Below are 23,093 nucleotides of genomic sequence, written 5' to 3'. Positions count from 1 at the left end.
ACCAAAAAAAAAAAAAAAAATTACAACTTTAGAACTTACCCAGTCTGTATGGTATTCATATATGGCAATAGAAATTGAAGTAAAACACTAACCCAATCACTCTGGTGTATGTGCTTTCTACTTAGAAGGTCCCCTTAATTGTGGGAAGTGGAATGAAGCTCATATTAAGCAGGTTATTTTATTTACTCTTTATGGTTATCCATTCAAAACTCTGGATTAGATATTGTCTTCAGTTACATTTATTCATTTCATTCAACATATATTTATCCAGTGCATATGATATTTTAGGAGTAGGTCATAAAAGGCACTGCAGCTCCATTTGTTTATTCATTTAACAAAATTTATTGAGTGCCTATGATGCTTCAGGCTGTATGCTGGGTCTGGGTAGACTATTGAACAAGACACAGCATGTGACCTCATGTCACTTCTGTTCACACTGGACTTCCATTTGTGGAGGGGCCAGAAGGGAAGTCAACCTATGTGCCCATGGCTACACAGGGATAAGCCACCCTAACTGACCTCATCAACATTAGAGTCACAGGGCAGGGACTGAGGGAGGAGGGAATGGGCTTCGTCTTGGCTGTGCATCTTGGCTTTGCCAAGGATAAGAGGCGGTGATGGGAGAAGAGTATTCAATCACGGAGGAGGCTGACATTTTTACCAGTACCTACTGCTTCAAAGCTTTGGGAAGTATAGGGGTAGAGTCTCAAGACTACTGTCTTAAACCCAATTTGCTGGCAATGTGGCCATTCGAGGTAGAAAACAGGCCAGGTATCTGAGGACAAGGATGCATCTCACCTTCCTCATAACATGTCTCCAGACAGCTGTCTCCTCTTCCTCCTATAAGATTTGGTTGGTTTCTTCCAGTCTCTAAGGACTGAGAGTCTTGTGACCTGGGGCTTTGGACAGAGCCAAGGTTGGTCAGGATGTTAACACACACAGATATTCAGGGCAAGGTAGGGAAACTGGGAGCAGGGGACTCAGCAAAAGGGAGCAATTTTGCAATGAAATTCAGAGGTGAAAGAGAGGAAGGAACACTTGAGTTTCTAGTTGGGGTGGGCTGATCCTGGGGCAGCCAGAGCCTGGGTGGCTGTTGGGAGCTTTTCTGCTCTGTTGCGGTTGTAATTACGGCGTCTGAAAGCTTGCGTGACATTGCTAATTTTAGAGAAAATGGGACACTGATATCTGTAAGAACACTCAGGCTTAGGTTGCTGAGTAACACTTCCACGTATCACAGAATCAAACCCAGAAATGGTGTAGGCATTAGGAAATATTATTATTAGAAGAATGTTCATAACGATGGAAATGAAAAATGTAAATGCCAACTCTTTAGAGAGGTTTAAAGAGATTAATTGGAATAATAAAGCAACTGGAAGTCAAATTGGTTATGGAACTGTGCCTTGAAATGATGAATTCTTTTTTTTTTTTTGGCTAAAATGTGAAAATAAATCAGTAAAGTGAGTTTCTCAGATTCATGAAGCGTTATAAAATGTGGGATATGATGACCAGGTATTTTTTATTTATTGTAGGAAAATAAGATTTAAAATAATGATAGGAAGAGCAGATGGATGTGTGTGTGTGTGTGTGTGTGTGTGTGTGTGTGTTAAACAAACTTGAGGCCAGAAAGTGAGTTGTAGGAGATCCACAATCAAAGATTATATAAAGGAAAACTTCTACAGAGAAACCAGAGATGTTTTGCCTGAAAGTAGGAACAATGGGATGGATGGTTTTAAGACCACACCTAGAAATAGTAGAAATAAGAATATGGTTAAGAGAAAGAAAAACAAAATGGTAGGATGGAGATAAGAAGTGAGCAATGTTTGGGACTAGCATGAATAATACAAAGGAGTATTTGTTTATTTTGACTAAGACAGAGAATAATTCATATGAGAAGAGCTGAAATTAATCATTATTCTTAGGAATAATAGCCTGGAAACATTTTGACCAGGATTGTGTCATATCACAATGATACAGGCTAACATCTTATCAAGTTCTCTGACATCATATTACTAATAGTGTGGTTTTCTGGTTTTGAAGCTTGACTTCCAGGGGGGTGGAAGGAATATGAACTTTGAAGCCAAGCAGAGCTGGGTTTGATGAGTGTGACTTGGTGCACACTTTATTTCACTGTGCCCCTGGCTCCCCTGTGCAGAGAGAATAACAGTGTTACCCTTTCAGGATCACGATGATTAATGAGGCCACGCATGTGCAGCATCTTTGCACATGTTCCACACTTGCTAAGCCTCTTCTTTCCCTTAACTCTAAGGGAAAATGCTCAAAGAGGGGAACTTACAATGGAATATGCTGGCTATAGCCTCAGGCCTGATCTCAAAGGCTGTGCTTGAACCTAGCTCTGCATGTCAGAACTCACTTTGCTGGATTGTCCATGGACCCAGGAAACTTTACATGGCAAGCCTGCAAAGTATTTTAGATTCAATGTTGAGGACATTAAAGGGAACTTAATTAGGGCAATTTGGCTAAAATGAAGCTGTGATTCTTAGGAAGTACATAAAGTTACTGATTAAGTAATTACTCATGTTTTATAAAATATTTGCTAGTCCTTAGTAGCTTGCAAGAGTCAGGTCCTCTGTTTTCTCTGCTGTAAAATGGGGATGATAGTTCCCGCCACACAGGAGTGCTGGAAGGATGGGTTGCGTGGCTGTGTGTGGAAGTGTTTAGTAGAGTACTTGGCACAGGTGGGCACTCAATCAAGACCAGATAAAAGTTAAACAGTTGAACAAACAAACAAAATCTCATCCCTACCTCCTAAAGTGCCTGAACTCCTAGTACTTGGTGACTGTTGGCTCTTAGCCCTGGCTGTATAATTAATCACAGTACAGTGAACTCTTGATTATCTGCACTAGTGAAGGGCAGAGGCGTGGATAATACAAAACAAGGGGCAATCTCAAAGTCATTTATATCTTTGGCTTTGGAGTGAAGTCAGACACACACACACACACACACACACATACATTCTCTGTCCTGGCAAAGGCTTCCCAATGGGGACCTTTATAGACAGGCTTCCTTGGGAGTTAAGGGAATGAAACATTTGGCATTGGTGAAGGACATAAAGGGTGTACAAACCACTGCAAAATTTTAAATAGACAATCCTGCATGTACAAATAAGATTGCTGTTACTGTTATTAATAACATTTTATTTACAGACTTTTGACAGGTGACTAAAGGAATAAATCAGAATACAGGGGGCAAGTTGTCTTCACCGCGACTCCCTGGTAACATACCATGTATTTTGTCTGCTGCTCCACCCCTGCTCCCAGCCCAGAGGGAATTTTGAACAGACTGAAGATAGAATATGACTATTTCTGTATTCGTGTAAAGTATGTAACTACCGTAGTGCATGACACATAGTGGGAGCACACCAAGCATTGACAGGGTGGATTAATGTCTTCCAGGAAGATTTCCTTTGGGGGTAAGTGTTGATTTTGACTTGAGAGACAGAGTTCTCCATCAGGCCAAAGGACTTAGAGAGTGTCAGAGCAGCTCCATTTTGTCTGAGATGGCTTTATGCTTTGACCTTTTTAAGACTCTTGTCCCTTCTAGAGAGTTTACTTTCATTCTTTTCTTGAAACTTGACTGTGACAGTGAAGGTTGAGAAGGATGGAGATGAAGAAGGTGCAGGTAAGGAAGCGATAGCCACTCACAGCTCTTATATGAAGGGTTTTTAGAATCTCTCAGGCTAAACTCTCTCATCTCATTGAAACTTCATTCATTTAACCAACATGAGTGTCGCCAGTCTTACGGGACAAATATTGTCTTAAATACCAGAAAAACAGATATTCTTGAATTGCAAAGGTCCAGCAGACTTCTTCACATCCTCGACTCAGCTCCTTGAAAGCAAGAACCACATCTTGTTCATCTTTGTGTCCCAAGCACTCAGTGCAATACTGACCAGAAAACTCAACACTTGACACATGAAAGAATGAAGAGATGAATGGATGAGTGAGGCACAGTCTCATTCTCTCAAGGAGCTTACAGCTTGATGATGGGGATGGCATATCACGTAAATGCTGGCAGAACAGTACCTAGTCTGCTGTGTTGTGTGAGGTGGGGGAGGTTCTTAGAGGAAGAAACGGATAAAAGCTTGAAGTAGAACTCAGTGATAGCACACCACCTAGTATACATGAAGCCCTGGGTTCCATCCCCAGCATGGGGGGGGAGGACAAAATGGGTTTATAAAAAGGCCAAGATTTAGCCTGATAAAGAAAGAAGAGAAAGAGGAAGCATTCTAAAAAGAAGCGCTAGCCCATGTAAGTGCCTGGCATGCTCAGGGATGATGAAGGGTGTCTATGTGGAAGAGGAGGGTGGGAGGGTGGGAAGATGGGCCAGAATTCTAGAGCATTTTATGCACTCATTCTTTTTTGTGACAAATAATAATTATTCATATTTATGGGGCATGATGTAGCATTTCATCCCATGTACACAATGTATAGATCAGGGTAATTGGTATATCCATCACCTCACACATTTATCATTTCTTAATGCTGGGAACATTCAAAACCCACACTGCGATTTTGAAATGTACTGTCAATGGATGTCAACCCCAATTATGCTGCTATGTTATAGTGCATTGGACATGATCCCTCCTATCTGACTTTATGCCCTCGTTCTTATCCACACACCACTGCAGATGAGTTTATTGAAGGCAGATTGTGGAATATTCTTCTGGGTCACTCTAAGGAGTATGTGGCTAGTGGTCTCAAGGACAGTCCTCCAGGCCTTTTCCTTGCTTTGCAGGACCCAGAACAGGGCAAGACATGGAGTGGGCACATGGTCAAGACTGTTTGACTGGACTCCTGATTCTTCCCATGGATGGTAAAGCCCACAGTGTCTAGGATTTTGACACAGAGTATGCCTTTTGTTTCTACCTTTCTCTCAGTTACCATCTAGCCATCCGTTCATAATTAAATAAGACAATCTGTAGAGAAGACAATAGAGCTACGATCTCCTAAAAGATGACCTGCCCTTAGCTCTGGCCACCTAGGGGGTTTGACTGCTTGATTTTCTTTCTTTCCTTCCTGTCGTTCACCTCACCCACCACCGTGAATAAATAAAGACGTTGAAGTTCTGTTATCAAGATTCCCCTAGCTGATGCTCCATAGCTAAATTTTCATCCAGAGCAGCCATCTTCAGCTCAGAGTGGGGCAGAGGAAAAGGGCAGGAAGGAAGTTGCCCTTCTGTTGATCTGAGGCCCCCTGGAAATCGGAGGCAAGCTCTTGGGTCGGAAGGCTTCCTTCATATCCGGTTGATGCTAAATATTTAGTGCTGGGCAAGAAGAGGCAGGGAAGGGAGGGGGTTGGGAGGCACGGGCTGTGTACTTCTGTGTTTGCCTCCCACAATGGGAGGGATAGGAATAGAAAAGACCCAGGCACAACATAAATATTTCCCATTATGGAGAAACTAAAGTCACAATGGAATCTGTCATGCTTGTGATATGAGAGATGGACAATATTTCGGGGCCGCTGCCCTGCTGGCACCTGAATGGAGTTTATATTTTGTTTATGGAGCTGAATCTGAAGCCTTTTATTTTTTTGGCCCAGCCTGTGTAATTCTTCTTCATGGGAGCTCGAAATGGCTGCGGAGCAGCTCAATATTCCATTTCTTTTATTTATAAAAGAAATTCAAAGGCTGAAAAGATGAAGTAATTGACTTACTGGGATGACAGTTAAACCCACTAAATTTAATCTTATCCTCTGAAGTACAACATATCGCGCTTACAAATTATCGCCCGGCACCAGGCAGCCTTGCGCTGCTCACCTAATGCAAATGGAATGGAGGCCTCTGTTATTGTATTATCTGACTTTACTATCAGCATTAATCCGGCTTAGCTCACTTAATGATGCCACTTGTGGCACTCTGAAGGCAGCGGAGAAGTCTATAAACTACTTCCATTAAAATGCAAATCGGGCCCGCCGAGAAAATAAGTGACACAAAAAGTGGGAGAATTGGGCCCTGCGCGCCGGCCGCCGCCCGCGCGCTGCGCTGATGACTGATGCCGCGATTATCGGCGCGCAGCCCAGAAAGGGAGCCAGCCTCGCCACGCAGAGCCACAAAAGTGCTCCAACAAGCCGGGGCATTTAATTTCTGAAGAGATTTATATTTTTTGTTGTCAGGAAATGAACAAATACTTATCAATGTAAAAACTGCTATCTCCCATCTCCCTGCCAGGTTTTTCATACTGATATTATTTGCACCCCATAACACAGGAAATGAAAATCTTTTTCGTCTTTCACGTCGCCACTGTATCTTCAAATCCACTGCGAACAGACCTGGCTTCCCCCCTCCACACCCCTTCATTCCCCCTCCCGGTCTCCCTCCTTGGTAAACAGAAAAGAAAACTTTTGTGGGCTAAGGATGGAGAAATTCCAAGGCTTAGCATTTTCCAACCCAATTTGGGTTTGGGGACAACGTGTCAGCGCCTTCCTTTCCACTGTAGGGAGAGGACGAGTTGGGGGAGATTGAAAAGCGGAGGAGGCTGGGAACGCTGGCACTCCACGGTAACATCTGTTTTACTTAAGCGTCCTAATTCCCGTTTTAGGATGAACAAGTATTCTCTTTCAGCATGAGGTATCATAGGCCTTGGGACTTGTATTGATTCTGAACAAGTCCTAATAAAACACGAGCAGGTGATTTCGTTTCATATTTTGATTCCTTTGTTTAGACAGTTTCTTTCAAGTTCTCCAGTGCCAACTCAGGCATCAGAGCATCTCCCCTTTGATGTGGGAGGACCAAGGTCCTGTGGGTGACTATGGACTCAGAGGGCCAAGCATTTCTCACCGTCCTGTGTACCCGGGCTCTCATATCCTGCAAGGATTTATAGTGCTCACAGAAGGGTCAATATTACTCTTTAAAATATTACAATACCTTTTATGGAGACAATATTATAACAAAAACATTTTATCCTGTCAGGAGACCCTGTTAAAATTGATTTCAGCCCTTTGATTGGTGGGCTTCCCTGGTGTTTAGCAAGGCTGAGGACAAGCCAGGTGTCTCCCAGGATGGCTGGTTCTGCCTGCACAGGCCTGAACACTAACCAGGATGATGTGACAGCAGTGACAAAAAAGCAGTGATGGCTTTGGGGAAAACTGAGGGCTGCAGAAACCCACTCTTGCCCAAGTGACCTTCTTTTACAAGGTCTTCTCAGTCTTTTCCTGGCTCAAGGGAAATAGGCGTGCAATGGAGAGAGGACAGAGCCTGTGTGGAGCAAGCTAGGATGTAGGATGAAATCTAGGGTGCAGCCCTCCCACGGGACCACAGACTGTCCTCTATTGGTCAGTGTTCTGTATGTGGCTGATGTGTATTTTTGCTGCATTGCCCTGCCCCTGTTTTCTTCCCTCCCTCACTTGACTATCAGGAGTTGCATCCTGCTTGTTTTCCTACAGACAAGGCCTTGGACAGTTTCTGACCTTACGGTGTAGATTACTTAGTATGTGCTCAATAGGTCTTTGTTGAATGACTGAAAAAATAAAGGCTATGCTATGGTCTGACTGTGTCATCCCCCCTACTCCCTTGCAATTCATATGTTGGAACCTAATCTCCAATTCAATGACATTTGAAGGTGAGAGGTGATCAGGTCCTGAAGGTGGAGCCCTCATGAATGGGATTAGTGTCCTTATAAAAGAGGTCTTAGAAAGCACCTAGGTCCCTTACACCATGTGAAAACACAGCCAGGGGACCCTTGAAAGTTGACCTGCTCTAGACACCAATCTACCGGTATTATGACATTGGACTTTCCAGACTCCAGAATTGTGAGAAACCCATTTCTAGTCCATGGAATCATTACAGCAGCCTGGATAAACTAAGGTAGGAAGGAACATTATCTTATTCTTACTCCTAGTGCCTGTGAAGATAATGCACATGAATGGATTGCCCTCACACAAACAGAAAGGTCCCCCTGGGCTTTCTGCATCCACTTGAACTTGGCTAGCTCTGCCTCATGCAAGTATGGAGTCACTCCCAAGTTTGTTCCTTAGTCTCTTCACTTCAAAACGTTTATTGAGAGCTATACTGAATCCATCTAAGCCTATGTCCTTACCCCTTAATTGAAAATAGAAATACCTGCCCTGTGGAGCTATTGAGCATTTGGTGAAGTGACCTATGCTAATGGTTCTCAGAGGAGGCGCCCAAGGATGACTTCTTCTGTGAGCCCATCTGAGGGAGGTGTTTTAACAATGGGCCCTGGACTGCTTATTACTAGTTCATAAAAATGTGTCATTTCCTCCATTTAAAATCCTAAATTGCACACTTTTTTTTTCTTTTCTTAAAACTTTGGTGCATGTCTGCTGAAAGTGGTTCCTGTGTAATGGAAATGGATATATCCATGTTCCATGGTGTTTATCTGCTTCGTCATTATTCCATGAAGATTTACAGTGTGTTCACTGTGTGCCAGACCCTAGGGGAGGTAATGGGATACAGCAGTGAACAAGACAGACAAGGCCAGGGTACCTAAGGAGCATTGATTCTAGTGGGAGGAGTGAAACCCAAAACAACAAAAACACAACCACACATTTAAATAAATGAATAAAGATTATACTTGCAAATTGTGAGAAATGCCATGAAGAAAATGAAGAGGGTGATATGAAGGGAAATGTTCCACAACAATATTTTGATTTCTGGGTACCTGACCTTCTAAACAAATGGGAGGACAGTGTGTGCATGTATATGTGTGTGTGTGTGTGTGTGTGTGTGTGTGTGTGTGTGTGATGCAGTCGGCATCTGGAACAGCTGTTTCCAGTTAATTGTGCAACAAAACTCCACCACACTTAGTGACTTAAAATATCAACAACATTTATTTCGCTCACAAATCATCAGTTTGGGCAGAGCTTAGGAAGAACAGTTCATCTCAGCTCCACTTGGCATCAGTTGGGGATATAAGGGTGGAGTTGGGGTCATTGGAGGCTCTTCATTTACTCATCTGGAGGTTGATGCTGGCTGTCACCTGGAACAGACTGCTGCTGGGGTTGGAACACATAGTCTTTCCATGGGACCCTTAGTTTCCTCATGGCCTGGAGCTGGGGTCCAAGGCAAGCAGCCTAAGAGAAAGGACCAGGTGGAAACTATTGCTTATTACCATTTAGTATTGGAAGCCCTGCAGTCTCACTTCTGCCCTATTCTATTATTAGAGGTTAGTCACTTAGGTGGACCCAAGTTCAGGGAATGGGAACTAGGCTCTATCTTTCCATTGGATGAGTGGCAAAGAACTTGAGGGCATGGTTTCCAATCACTCAGTTGAAGAGATGAACAAACACGCTTCACCTCCATAGGTCAGCTCATTTCCCAACTGGTTCCATCCTCTAGTCTCTCTCCAGTCTATTGGCCATGCCATGCTCAGAACTAGACTTTCTAATTGCACCCTGATTGTTTGATTTTCATGTTGTTATTCTCTCCTATGGCTCTCTATTGTCTGTTGAAAGAGCTCAAGTTCCCTGTCCAGACATTCAAAATTCTTGCATGGCTGACATCCATCCCTATTTTGTTTCTTAAACCAGTAGGGAGAGGCTGAATTTAAAGATGAGACCACCCTGACCAGGTTTGTCTAGATATTTTTACTTCAATGATTCACAATGTGTCTGTCTGCTAGTGACTCCATCAAATATGAGCTCCAACCTGTTTCTTACGTGAAGTCTTCTTTGATCATACCTCATTAATAATAACAGTAGTAGTCAGCATTTACTCAGCACTCAGCACTGTATGTCAGTAGTTTATCAAGAGGACTTGCCTTTATTTCTATTACTTTTTACAACAATCTTTTATTTATTTTTTTTTTTGGAGGGGGCAGTACTGGGGTTTTCACTCTGGGCCTTGCTTGCTAGGCAGGCTTGGCTTTCTACCACCTAAGCCACAGTCCCAACCCTTTTTGCTTCAATTCTTTTCTGAATAATCTCGTGTTTTTGCCTGGTACAGGCCTTGGATTGCGATCCTACTACCTATGCCTCTCCCATAGCTGGGATTACAGATGCTAGCCACCAAACCTGGCTTATTGATTGAGATGGGGGGTCTCACTAACATTTTTTTGTCTGGGATGGCCTCCTATCTCTGTCTCCCCAGTAGCCACCACACCTGGCTACTTCAAGTAGTGAATAAAATAAGAATCATAGAATTAAAAACTGTAGTCTTGGGTGGATTTTCTGGAACCAAGTGGTCCAGGGATGACAAATAGGTTTCCTCATTTGCCAACTCCGATTTATTGGTCATGGCTGCCTGGAAGGCTGTTTTAAGAATTCTGAAGCTTTATCTTCAACAGGAAAGAGTGCTGTGATTGATTAGTAATGTCTGCCATTGGTGTGGGTCTCAGTTCAATTATTTGAATGTACAAAGCTCTTTCTGGTCTCAGAATCTTCCCTCATGTTTCATGCTCTATTTGGAAGGCTGTCCCAACTCCACCACTGTTTTCCTAGCTGGCACATTCAGCTTGAATGTCACTTGCTTTGGAGAGTTCTTTCCTGTCTTAAAGTAGAACTCCTGTTAATGTCTATTGATTTCACATGTCATAACTTGCCATAAATTACCCTTCCTCAAAACACATTCATATAATAGTGGACTTCCTGAGGGGAAGGGACATGCCAGACGTTTACCTATAGTATACTGTACCTATTGTACCATGATAGGCATAATAAGTGCTCAGTACTATTTGTTAAATGGATGACTAAGAGGTGGTATGGGCACCAAATCTCACTATTCTGAATTAATCCAGTTTCCTTCTCCAACCTGCACTGATCTGGTCAGATTTCTAGGACACAGAGTCTGCCTGTCAAACTATAAATTCCTAATCCAGGAATTCCTAAATACCAGGTCTATAATGCACACAGAGAGAAATTTGAGACAAAGCTGGAGAAGAATAGAGGCTGAGACCACACTGATAGTCCGACAGTGTGCTGGAGCGGCCAGCCAATTCAGACACATTACCAACCTGTGTCGGGGAAAATAACAATGTTCAGACAAGTTTGTTTGCAAACTCTGTCACTTAAAGCTGATGTTTGGCCATACTGTGGTGGATGCTATTGGATAGTACCAAGTTGTGAGCACACAAGGAGTGTTCTGGCTTGGACTTTGTTCCCCAACCACAGAAATGGTATGTTTTGCAGTAGAATGGATGTGTGGTTGTACCATCCTACATTCCAGGAGGGAATATAGTAAATGTAATAAGACATTTTCATGGTCCCCCAATATTTTTTGGACCTTGATATTTTATAAAGTATCTTTTAAAAAAGCTAACTGAAGAAGAAAAATAAAGATTGGTAAAGATATTTTGTCTCATCCTCAAGTAGGAAGCAAAATGATGTGTCCAAAGCAATCATTCTGTTTGACATGGGAAAACTTCTGCGATCCCATAAATGGCAGACATATTTCACTTATTACAAAGCCTTTCTTATTAGGGTGACCCGTGTTTCCTTAAGGGGACTTGCTTATTCACTGAGCTACAGAACAAAAGCAGAGGAAAGGAAGTCACACCCCTTTACTGAATTCTGAGCAATGAAGAACATTTGGCAAGTTTCTGTGACAGTTGGAATGATAATGGCCATTTGTGGACCTTAAGTGGTAGCAGGGCACATTAATTTTTTTAATAGTGTCTCTATGAAAACCTTTCATTTTTTTCTTTTTAAGTCTTCTTTCCAGCTCTACTCTATAGGACAGAGGTTGGCAAATTTTTCTGTAAAGAGCCAGAGTATAAATACTTTAGTAGTTGATACAGATGTGCTCTGTCTAAAACTGGGGTCTTTGTCTCACAATTTTGAAGAATGAAAACCATGGACAAGAAGAGTGAGTAAAGTGGGAGAGTTTATTGAGATAGAAAAGTAGCAAAAAGGAGAGTTCCCAGAACTGGGAGGGGTCCCAAGAGAGGGTGCCAGTGGTCTGAGGTTTTTATCCATTTTCTCCAGGGTATTGGTCAATCTCTGTGCTAACTAGGTGTGCAGAAAGCAGCATTCTGGTTGGCTGTGCCTGCAATGTTCTGACTGGTCATGCACTAATCCTCATACTATCCTTATTCTGGTCTGTCCTGATTTTCCTTCTTTCCACCATTTAAGGTTACAGGGAGGTCATAATGAAGGTCTCCAGGGGCCCTGCTGTCCTATCTATACTGTCTAATTTCAACTAACCGCCCAGCCTACTTACTCAGTAGGTCACAAAATCTTCATTGCACTCTGCAATAGTAGTTCAAAAGCAGCTGGAGGCAATATGTAAAAGAATGCATATGGCTGTGCTCCAATTAAACTTTATTCATAAAAACATAAAGGATTGTACTTGGCCTGTGGTCTGTAGTTTCCAATGTCTGCTTTAGGAAATTGGAGTCAGTGCCATTTTCTCCTACAAAAGATGAAAACTTCAGTCATTGATTTCCATAGATTACTTCTTGCCTCCAAATATGTGATCAATATAAACCTCAAAGTGTAGGCAAATTTCCATGACTTTAAAGCTATTAAAACAAAAAAGACTAAGTTCATTGTGCCTCTAAAATGAAGAAACAGTGTCTAATTTAAAAAATTAGAAGGATGTGCTGCATAGAAACGTGAAATCTTCAAGTAGAATAGCTATTATTTCCCACTGATGAACCACAAATGGGCTGAAGATATTTGCATACCTTTTTACACACAATATACACCAGTACTCTAACTTCTGATTCTTCTTACCAAATTCCATTTAATTTGTCATTAATTAGTAAATTGTTATGTGAAATGCTGCAAAGCATCTTGGGTGAGCCGGCCAGCACGATGATTGTTCTTTTGGAAGCTATCTGAAATTGTTACTACTGAGCAATTTCCATGAAAATAGAAGGGTCTTTGGAGCTGTTCTTTTAAAATAAGAAGAAAATGAACCAAATGGGGAGAACAAATAAAGGCAATAATAAATCAAGGACAAAAGACAGAAAACTAGTTCCCAAAAAAAGTATCTTAGAAGAAAGTATATTAGCTCCCTGTTGCAAACAGTAGGTGCTTCTTCAACTTTCCTTTGAAGATGCAAAAAAAAAAAGTTTAAAGCAATTCCAAAACTAGAACTTCAGAAGTCACTTAGTATCTCCTTTAAGAGTCTTCAGATCTCTGCAAACTTTTATCTAAGAGGATAGCATGCTGGGGGCGGGGTGATCTTAGCCAACGAAATTCTAGTTCTGTCTTTCTGTCGTGCGCATGTGAATTTGCATTTACTTTGTCAATTTCAGAATCATTGCTTTGAGCGATTTTCCTGTTCACTCTCTCTCTCTCTCTCTCTCTCTCTCTCTCTCTCTCTCTCTCTCCCTCCCTCCCTCGCTCTCTAGTAACTTGCTTGCTCAGTTTTCTTCTCTTCCCTTCTTATGCACCTTCCCCATAGACGGATGGGATTTTGCCTTCAAGTTATTTCCAGTGCTTAATTCCTACTTACTTGCCACCTCCGGAACCAAGTCCAAATGAAAGGCGAGTCTCTGTCCCTCTGCCCTCCCTTTCCTGCCTTCTCTTCTCCTGGGTTTCAATGGCTGATTGAACGGTGTGTTAGGTTCACTGAACTTGGTCTTGGCTTCGGTTCCTAGCGGAGACAAAGTCTGCTTCCAGGCCAATTTCCATATGAAAGCAGCTGAGATGTCTTTCCCCATTTTGGAATTCCAGACAGCACCCCAGCCCTGACTTCTCAGACTGGAAGTTGTTGCCCAACTTCCCCACCCCCACATCCCAACCCACCCTGAATCTCCATCCTCTCCTAGTTCTCTGGCCCTGGATTTCCAGCTCCCTTGGGCCACTATCCTGGCATGAAGACAGCAGCTGTGAACTCAAGGAACTACTCGCTTCACGTTTTCTGAGGCCCGTGGTGTAAGAGAGTAACTTGTTTATTAGGGTTTGAGATGGGCAGCAGGAGGTGGGAGGCCCCACGTAGGAGAAGGAGGAGAAAATGGAAGTCAAAACTTGCTAGTGTAAAATTTAAGAAAATCATAAATCCCACTGCTGTTTAGGAATAAATATAGCTGCATTAAAAAATTTATCCAGCTGTCTGTGAATTTGGTTTGGGGTTTTGGGTGAACAGCCTCCAAAATTCTATCTGACTTCCATGGTGTGGTTTTTGCCAAAGTGGAAAATGAGGAGACTTTCTCCTTTCCATTGCGTTGCTTATGTAAGCAAATGGCTTGTTTGGACCCTTAAAAACTCCATTAGGAAAAACAATATCCCAAAGCTAGAAGGAGCTCAGGAAACCGTTTTCTATTCAAAAGCCACAGAAATGTGTATGTGTTGACAGGAGCATCAGATCCTTGTCTCCTTCCACTAAGAATGGCTTCAGAAGTTACTACTGGCCAAACCCTGCCTTTGTTTACTGCCTTGTGTTAATATCCCTGCATTGATGTTTCCACCTGAGGGTCTTCCTGTGTTAATACCTGATCACTTTCAGTTATGGTCGGAACAATGGCTTGCTTCTTCTTTTGTTAGGGAGCGAGGTGCAGAGATTTATAGACTTCTTCTGCTGGGACAAACACAGTTATTGTTTTCATTATGTCTCCTAAAAATGTCACTTCTATAGTGGGGTGCAACTGCCTGGAAAACTATAAATATGGTTATGATTTGGACACCACAAAATTGTCGCAGAATCCTTGCCCTGTGTACGAGGACAAACATGTTCATTTGCAAAAAGTGTGTATTTGTATGTGTTTGTCCACATGCATGTGAACATCATGGGTTTTTATTCATGTTCCTGTATGCATGAACAATGTATATGTGTGCATGTGGCATATTTGTGTATGTGTGAATGCACACACCAGTGTGTGAGATGCATACAAACATGGATTTGCACGTGAATATCTGAATTTGCATAGGTAAGTGCGTATGTGTGTCAGCTAGGGGATGAATGTGCAAATCAGTAAATGGAACCCTGCCAACCAGAGACCTCTCTCATCCTTCTAGCAGCCAAAGGCTTTCAAGAGTCTTTGTTATGGTTGCATTCCCAGCAGGCTCCAACCCTCAGTCTGCCTGGGGGTACAGTCAGCTCTCCTGAAAGGAGAAATTATCGAGACGCAGAATGACTGTTGTTGCAAGCCCAAAGTCTACTAAGTTGTGCCGGCTAGGTCTCTGGGAAACAGCCTGGACATCACTGCAGATAGAGGCCCTAAGCAAAAACACATGTGCAACGCCTCTGCCTTGGAATCCAGTGGCCTTTAAGGAAATGGATCTCTGTTGAAGAATGAAAGAAGAGAAACTGAATTAAGCCCACTGCAGCGAAGGTGCCTGGTGTCGTTCATTATGCTGACCAGGTACCTTCTGTGTGTGTTATAATAAAATAATCTCCTTTTATCAGCGGACACTGTATTGTCCTGCATCTGGCCTTTGTAATGAATTCATACATAGATGGGTGACAACAAGGAAGAAGAGTTTAAGTATTTCAACAGCGTTAATATTGATCACAGAATAGATTAAGAGACAGCTAGGAGGAATTTCTTCATGGGATCAAATTCTCCCTCTTCCCCAGACTCCTGAGACAGTGAGCAGCAGGAGACACCAGCATTTATCAAGGTAACAATTTCAACTCTTGAGCAAAAAGCCTCCTATCCCAGAGATTTCACATCTAACAAATCTCTGCATTTTGTCCTTAAATTTATTCCATGGCAACATTTTGGCAGGATCATTGGACTGTGGGATAAGGAGTAGAAGAATTTCCAAGGAAGGATTTCCTACCTCCAGCCGCTGCACAGTGAACCGCATTGTCCAGGGAGAGGTGGCAATGATTAATCACGGCCGTTCCCTAATACCCACTCTGCCCTTCCCCCGTTCTCCTTTTCTGTGGGCTTCTATGACAGGGAGAATGATTTGCTGACTAGTTGATGATAACAGATATCAGGTCTTAAGTCCAATCTAGTTTAGTGTCTTTTGACTAAACAGACCTGGCCCTGCCTTGGGCCCTAACACGGTTGCTTTTTTAAGGCTTTTATCTTGAGCCTTTGTCTCAACTCCAGATTTTGTTTGCTTTGCTTGGTCCCCGACCCCTCTACTTACTCTGCAGCCTTGTGACTGAGACTTTGTTCACAAATGTGCATCCCTCCCTCTGACTCCTGGCTTCCCTTCTCACCTGACATTCTCACTGGTTCTCTTGGTTATTCTGCTTTGGAAGCTCTCTGGAGAAGCACTTGACATGATCCCAACCAGCACTCCTGTTATGTTCCCATTAGTTCCAGGGATGGAACCCCAACTCCTAGCTAGCTCTAGCAGTGTTCTTAGAATGACAACAGGGAAGAGATTTAGTGGGGGAATAAAGAAGGGGTGGCCTGTGTCTCATTGTACATCATGCCCCCAACTGACCTCGCAGAAGCTAAATCGGAGAGAGTTGAAATAATTGCCCAAGGTCACTCAGCACAGTCAGTGAGTGGAATAGCCAGCATTCAAGCCCACAGCTAACTTTTCTGTTATGTTACACTTTCCAGTAAGCCTCTGCAAAATCTAGTATTTGCTGAGCATTTATATTTGCCAGGCTTTGTCCTATGCCAGTTGCTTATATTATTTCCTGATACTTAAAAATGGAGATTAATTTATATACTGTAAACCCACTCTTTAAAAGTATGCAGTTCAGTGTTTTCAAAAGTATATTCATAAGGTTTTATAAGCATCAGTACTATCTCATCTTCAAACATTTTCATAACCTTCTCTCTGCCCCACTGGAAAACAGTAGACTCCTTCCTGTCTGAACACTAATCTGCATTCTCAATCTATGGATTTGGTTATTCTGTACATTTCATACAAATAGAATTATGCAATATGTGTTCTTTTGTGTCTGACTCCTTTCACTTAGCATTGTGTTCTCAAAGTTCATCCATATCATAGTGTGTGTCAGTACTTCATTCTTCTTAATGTCTGAATAATATTCCAATGTAGGGATATAACACACATTTTATTTTAGGTAAATTTCACCACTACCCTGTGAGGTAGTTATAATTATTATCTTCATAAATAATAATAATATGGGAAAATTAAGTCACAGGTTGGTTATATAGACAGAGGTTAATATAATACTTGAGGTCATATTCTAGGACTGGATCCCAAATCTGATTGTATTTTGCATTTGTTTTTCAGCCTAAGTTGCTATCATCCATTCCAGCCAGACATGGACCAGGTTTGTGACCATGATGTGACACATTCACACAAGGCTCTGTCCCAGGTCTTGCCACCCAGGAGATCTTCCTGATCTCTCTTCAAGGTGTTCTCTACACTCTCCCTCCAGGGGCTTCCCAGATGTACACTAAGCCCCTGGCCCTCCAGTGGCCTCTATCACCTTGGCAGTTTTGCAGGATGGCCTGAGACCATGGTCTGGCAGAGGAGGTAAGTGAAGAGACAGAGACACATCGTCTTCTGACTTGGTGTTTGGTTACGTTTCTCCGTGGGCAGGTGCAGGTACAATGCATCCATTAGGGAGGATGTACTGGGAGTGGTACAGTACTTCCTTCCTGGCAGGGATTCCAAGAACCAGGTGGTGATGGAGAATAAAAGGATCAGAACAAAAGAGCAGATTATATATTATGACAGTAAGTAAATAGCTTTTTGCCAATAAAATTGTCAACCTCCTGTGCTTCAGTCTAACCTTTATCATCATAAAATATTGACTCATTGCCTTTGCAGAAGCTATTTAATAAGGCACAGCTCCTGCCCTCAAGGGGCTTACCCTCAGATTGGGGAGCTAGGTCATCACAGGGAAAGCCAGTGGCTGTGACAAGCTCTGTACACTAGTGTGGAGGGCAGGTGCACTGGAGGGCTCAGAAGAGGGAGGACCATTATGGGTTGGAGCACACTGGGAATCCTCCCTGAACTAGAAGGGTGCTTTAAAGGGGGTTGGGTGTGGTTGAGGCCATGAAGGAAGGCTAGAACTTAGGAAACATCCAGAAGAGGATAGAGGTGGAGAAAACAAGCCCAGGAAAGGCACAGGGCTGGGACCAAATTGGATGTGGTTGGAGAAAAGATGAGCAAACAAGTCAAGCTGGAGTTCAAAGGGTCTTGGTTGGGGACTGATGACAGAAGTGAGGATGGGACCATGTAGAAAAGATTTCATACTCAATTTGGCTAAACTAACAAAATTTAGACCAGGAGGACTTGGGCAGGGCCAACCTAGCAGGACATGAAATGTCAAGTCATTAAGAAAAGTTTTCTGATTTGTTGCTTCTTGAGAAATAATGGCAGCACTCAGGGGCTGGAAGCCCACTGGGAGGGCTTGCTGAGGGTGGCAGCTAGAGGCTGTAGGAGCAAAATGAAGATAACAAACAAGTCATGGAGCATAGCCCACAGGCTCAAAGCAATAGGGCCAAGCAACCATGGACTGAAGTCAATGAAACTGTGAGTCAGCATAAATCTTTCTTCCTTATTAAAGGTTGATAATCTCAGGTATTTCATCACAGTGACAGAAAGGTGATTAATACAGTGGTTAAGTCAGGGATATGGGCTCAGGGACAGAGAATTAAACATTGAGCAAGTATTTGGGATGGACTCTACCTCTGTCAGCTCAAGAAATGTGTCAATAATTCAGCTCAAAGACTGGATGATTGAGAAAGTCCAGTTTTAAAATATAAGTGAGAAGCTTTTCATTCTGATGGCAGTTATCACTTATGGGATATATGTGCAGGGTACATTTTGTGTATTAGCTTTAATAGTCACAATTTTATACATAAGGAAACTGCTCAAAGAGGTTGAGTGACTTGCTCAGTGTCAAATGGCTAGCACACTGAGATGAGGGCTCAGTTCTGTGTAACTGGTAACAAGCCCACTCTCCTTGACTCACTCCTCTGGCATCTATATATGTTTTCCAATATTGTGTTGACAGAGATGCATATGTTCATATTTTCATCCCAGTCACCCTGACTTTTGACTTCTTAATCCATACATGAGATTGCAACCCAGTCCTGGTCACCTTGCTTGCTTGAGCCTAAAATACAGGTGGTGAACATAAGCCCAGAATCAAAACCATGAGAGGTTGCTATCTTTTTAATTCTCTTCATTTATATCCATGAATAGTGCCACAACTACATGGCTGAGTTTTTCTGTAAGTATCCAACAATCTACTGCTAGTATGTCTCTAGATATTTAAGTTAATGTACTTATTGGAAGATTTTATCATTTAAGCAAAAACCTACATTGTCACTTTACAGCTTTCTGCACAAACACACTGAACTGCTATTATTGGAAGAGAATGATCACAAATGTGGAGTGGGAAGTGGTTTGGTACAGGAAACCCTCTTGCCTGCCTGGTGAGGTCCATGTGGAGGCAGTGCTGCAGGGCTATGCTGCTAGGGTGAGGGGGAACTTCTCCCTTGACCTTTCCACCTGGGGTTCTGGCACTGGCCCTAGCATTCCAGGAATCCTCTCCGAGGGCATTGCCTGGGCTATAAGGCTGCTCACATCAGGCCAGGAAATTTCATCCATATGTTTCTGATTCATTTACACTCATAAAAATGTGATTTTTAAGAGCAACGTGACATGCAATAAGCTTTCTAGGCTGTCTCTTCTGCTCTTTATCTCTGCTTGTAAGAGTGGATAGATCCATTTTGCCAAGAGAAAACAAATTCAGACTGCAGGATCCTCCACTCCAGAGGCAGAAAAGACAGCAGCGAGGCACACACAGGCGGCCCCCTGCCAGCGTGTGGTGACTCCCAACAATGCACCATCAGACTGAAATTGTGCCTGAGATCTGGCTTCTGCCCCTCCCCCAGGAGCTGGTTCAATAACCCAATGATAATGATGGCTTTTTTCCTTGCTATTTTTATTTTCTCTATTTCTCATCCTTTCACTGGCTCTCATTACCCTAGGAACATTGATTCTCCTGCTCCACTTACGGCTGTGAAGGCTATGCAGCCACCATTGTGTCCTTGTTCCTTCAGATTAGCTCATCTTGAGCCAATCTGTTTGCTTCTTTTGTTTGTTGTTTTTATTAACTGAGATATTGCAAATCATCTCAAGTCCTTATTATCTTTTAGACCATTTGGCTCAAGAACTGTGTATCTTGGCCTCCAGTGAGTTTGCCTGGCTCTGCCATCACACCAGTCTGCTCTATCGGTCTTTTGTTTTTGTCTCTTGTGTTTTTCTGGCTGACACTGTTTGGTTTTACTCTTTGCTGCTCCTGGAGATGTGAGGTGAGGTCTGCCCTTGTTATGGCATCACTTGGATGGAGTTCCTCCATCCAAGGAGAAGAGGCTTTGGAGGTCCAAGGACAGGAAAACCATCCTGACCCTACCACTTCCTATTCGTATGACCTTAGTCCTCAGTTTCTCCTTCTGTGAAGTGAAGACTATAAACTCCAACTCACACATTCTCGGTGAGAGTTTAATACAATTGCATCATATTTATCCATGTGGCCTGGCACAGCGCCTGGCATAAATGAGGGGCCATTTCATGTTGGTTAGTTTCAATGCCCTTCAGCCAAAGGCAAGTTGGGTGTGTAACTCATCCAGCAGGGATCACACATAACTGGGGACCCATAGGGTATCTCGGTAAAGAGGGTGTTAGAAAGAGCTTGTTACAGAATATGAGCTTTAGTTAAGTGACTTGGGGGAAAATTGAATACAGGGCATTTGATGCGTCAAAGAGTGGGCTAATTCTTTAAGTGAGAATCTTAGTAAATCTGATTCAAAAAAAGGGAGGACCATGTAGAGCTCTTGCCTAGCAAAAGAAAGACCCTGAGTTCAAACCCCAGTACTCACAAAATAAAAGAAGGGAAGACTAGAAGAGAATAAAACTTAGATTAGTAAAGATCTATTTTTGGCGGAGATAGGAGTGTTTGGTTTTGTGCATTGCACAATGATCCTGTGTTTGTCTATTTTTAGACACAATTATGACATGTGTCTTATTTTGTCTCATTTTACCATAGTCTCTGAAAACACAGTCTGCATGTTCTGGAGATGTGCCATCCAGGCAGAAAAACACGTGCAGTTAGCAGAGAAACTCAGGACAAAGGGATTCAAGGTGAGTGGCTTTGGTCATTGGAACTTGGACAAGCTTTATAAAGTACAGAAGTAGAGAGGCAAGATTTTACTAAATATCACTGTCCTCACCTACTCATGGACAAAACTCTTAAAGATTCTGGAGGAGGTTAGATAAAGATGAAGGATTAGGAGTACTGTTTTTGTTTTGTTTGTGCTATGATGCATTTCTGTGTTTTAATGAACACAAAAGCAGCTCTATTTGCAACAATAGCACAACTCTTATTAGTGTTATTTCTGTTCAGTTAGCACAATCACCAATTTACCCGTGACTTTCCAAAAGAAACATTTCCCACTTAAATATTTCGGTTTTTTTTTTTTTTGGTGGTACTAGGGTTTGAACTCAGTGTTTCATGCTTGCTAGGCAGGTACTCTACTGTTTGAGCCACTCTGCAAGTCCAGGAGTACTTTGGTTTGTTAGGTTAGTGTGTTATGTTAGTTAGGCTCCCCGGTGGCCATACTGATTCTACTGAATGAGAGATCAGTACTATGGAGAAATCTTTTCTATCCTGAATCACAAGATGACTTACTTCATATTCTGTAAGTCTCAGAGTTTCCTAGAAAGCTTATTACTATAATTTGGATGTGGTTTGTCCCCTAAAGCTTCATGTATTGGAAGCTTGGTCCCCAATGTGATGATGTTGGGAGGCACTGACACCTTTAAGAGCTGGGGCCTAGTGGGAGATCATTAGGCAATAGACTCTACCCTCAGGAAACAATTAATGTAGTTTTTCCAAGAAGGGATGTTATAAAAGTCACTTCACTCACTTGCTTCCATTGTAGCTATTTCCCTGCCTACTTCTCCATCATGTTGTGACACAGCCTAGGGGACCATCACCAGGATATTGATACCAGTCTATTTGGATCTTCTAGTTATCAGAAGCATGACCCAAATATACCTCTTTACTTTATAAATTACCTGACCTCAGATATTTTGTTACAGCAACACAAAATTGACTAATACATTCATCATGTTTGTGAAGGGTACAGCCAGCTCTTTTCCACATGCCTCATAATTTATCATCTCTTTGATGTGTCTATAAATGAGACTCTTCCTTTGTCAATGTCAGAGCCAGAAACTGTCCTTTCTTTTGGCCCACCTGTAGGCAGTGCTCACCATTCCTGCTTTGGGCAGATAGGACAAAAAATAGGGACCTCCTGGCTCTGACAGCCTATGACCTAGTGTCCACCTTAACTTCTCTATAGGTTATCTAGGCTATTTCCATGTTCTCTGTTTTGTTTTTGACAAATCAGACAGCTTGATTTTTCTAATTCTTACTACTACGCAACCTGGAATTTTGTGTACTTCTTCAAGGCTTTCTTGCCTATTTCTTACTTACTGTGAGTTAATTGGCCCTCGAGTCCCAAATCCTTGAGTTTCCTCCAAGTTTCCAGAGCCAACCTTAGGCCTGAGTTGGTCCCACATCCCTAGTTCAGCTTTTGATTTTCGCCCTAACCACCATGACTGCCTTTTGTCTGTGAGGCCGCCCACTGACACTGAAAATGAACGAGGCAGAGAGAATGCGTCAGTCGAGAACAAGCTGACGGCACCCTCACCCGAGGAGCAGTGAGGAAGACATAGTGGTGAATGGAGAGGCCAGCTTGGGTGGAGGTTTGCCTGTGAATGAATCCCCCTTCCCTGGTTCTCACGTACAGGTGCCCAGTGGGTCTCCACCCAGAGGGGGCTCGTTTTCCACCTCACTGTCGATGAGAAGCCAACATATGTGAACACGTCTGAGAACGGGAGGCAGCTGTCCCTGGTTGCCACCCTTGCCCAGCCACACCTGGCTGCATTCCAGGTGACACACCTGTCTCCTGTGAACTTCCTTTCCCAAAGCTGTCCAGAATATGCTTCCTGCCTGGCCCATACACACGAGGGTCATGGCTTTGTGTGATCTGTGACCTTCAGAACTGAGGAGTCACCTTGACCTCCTGGAGTTCTATCAGCCTTCTGCCCTGCAAACTTTTCAGCTCAGCCTCACTCCTACACTCTAGCTCAGTTTCCCCAAAGACCTAGGCTTCACAGTGCCTTGAATTTCATTCAGTGTATTCTGTTTTTCATTTTTTCTCCTAGTTCTTCCAGATGCCTAATTTTCCAAATGTCCCTTTGTTTTTAGCAGAGGATGTGCATCCTACCTCAGAAGGAGAGAGAGAAGCCAGAGGGTGTCTGCCC

The sequence above is a fragment of the Castor canadensis genome, chromosome 4 (genome assembly GCF_047511655.1).
Source record: "Castor canadensis chromosome 4, mCasCan1.hap1v2, whole genome shotgun sequence".
Taxonomy (NCBI): Eukaryota; Metazoa; Chordata; class Mammalia; order Rodentia; family Castoridae; genus Castor; species Castor canadensis.
The sequence above is the reverse complement of the archived record's forward strand: the minus strand, read 5'-3'. Positions refer to the sequence as shown.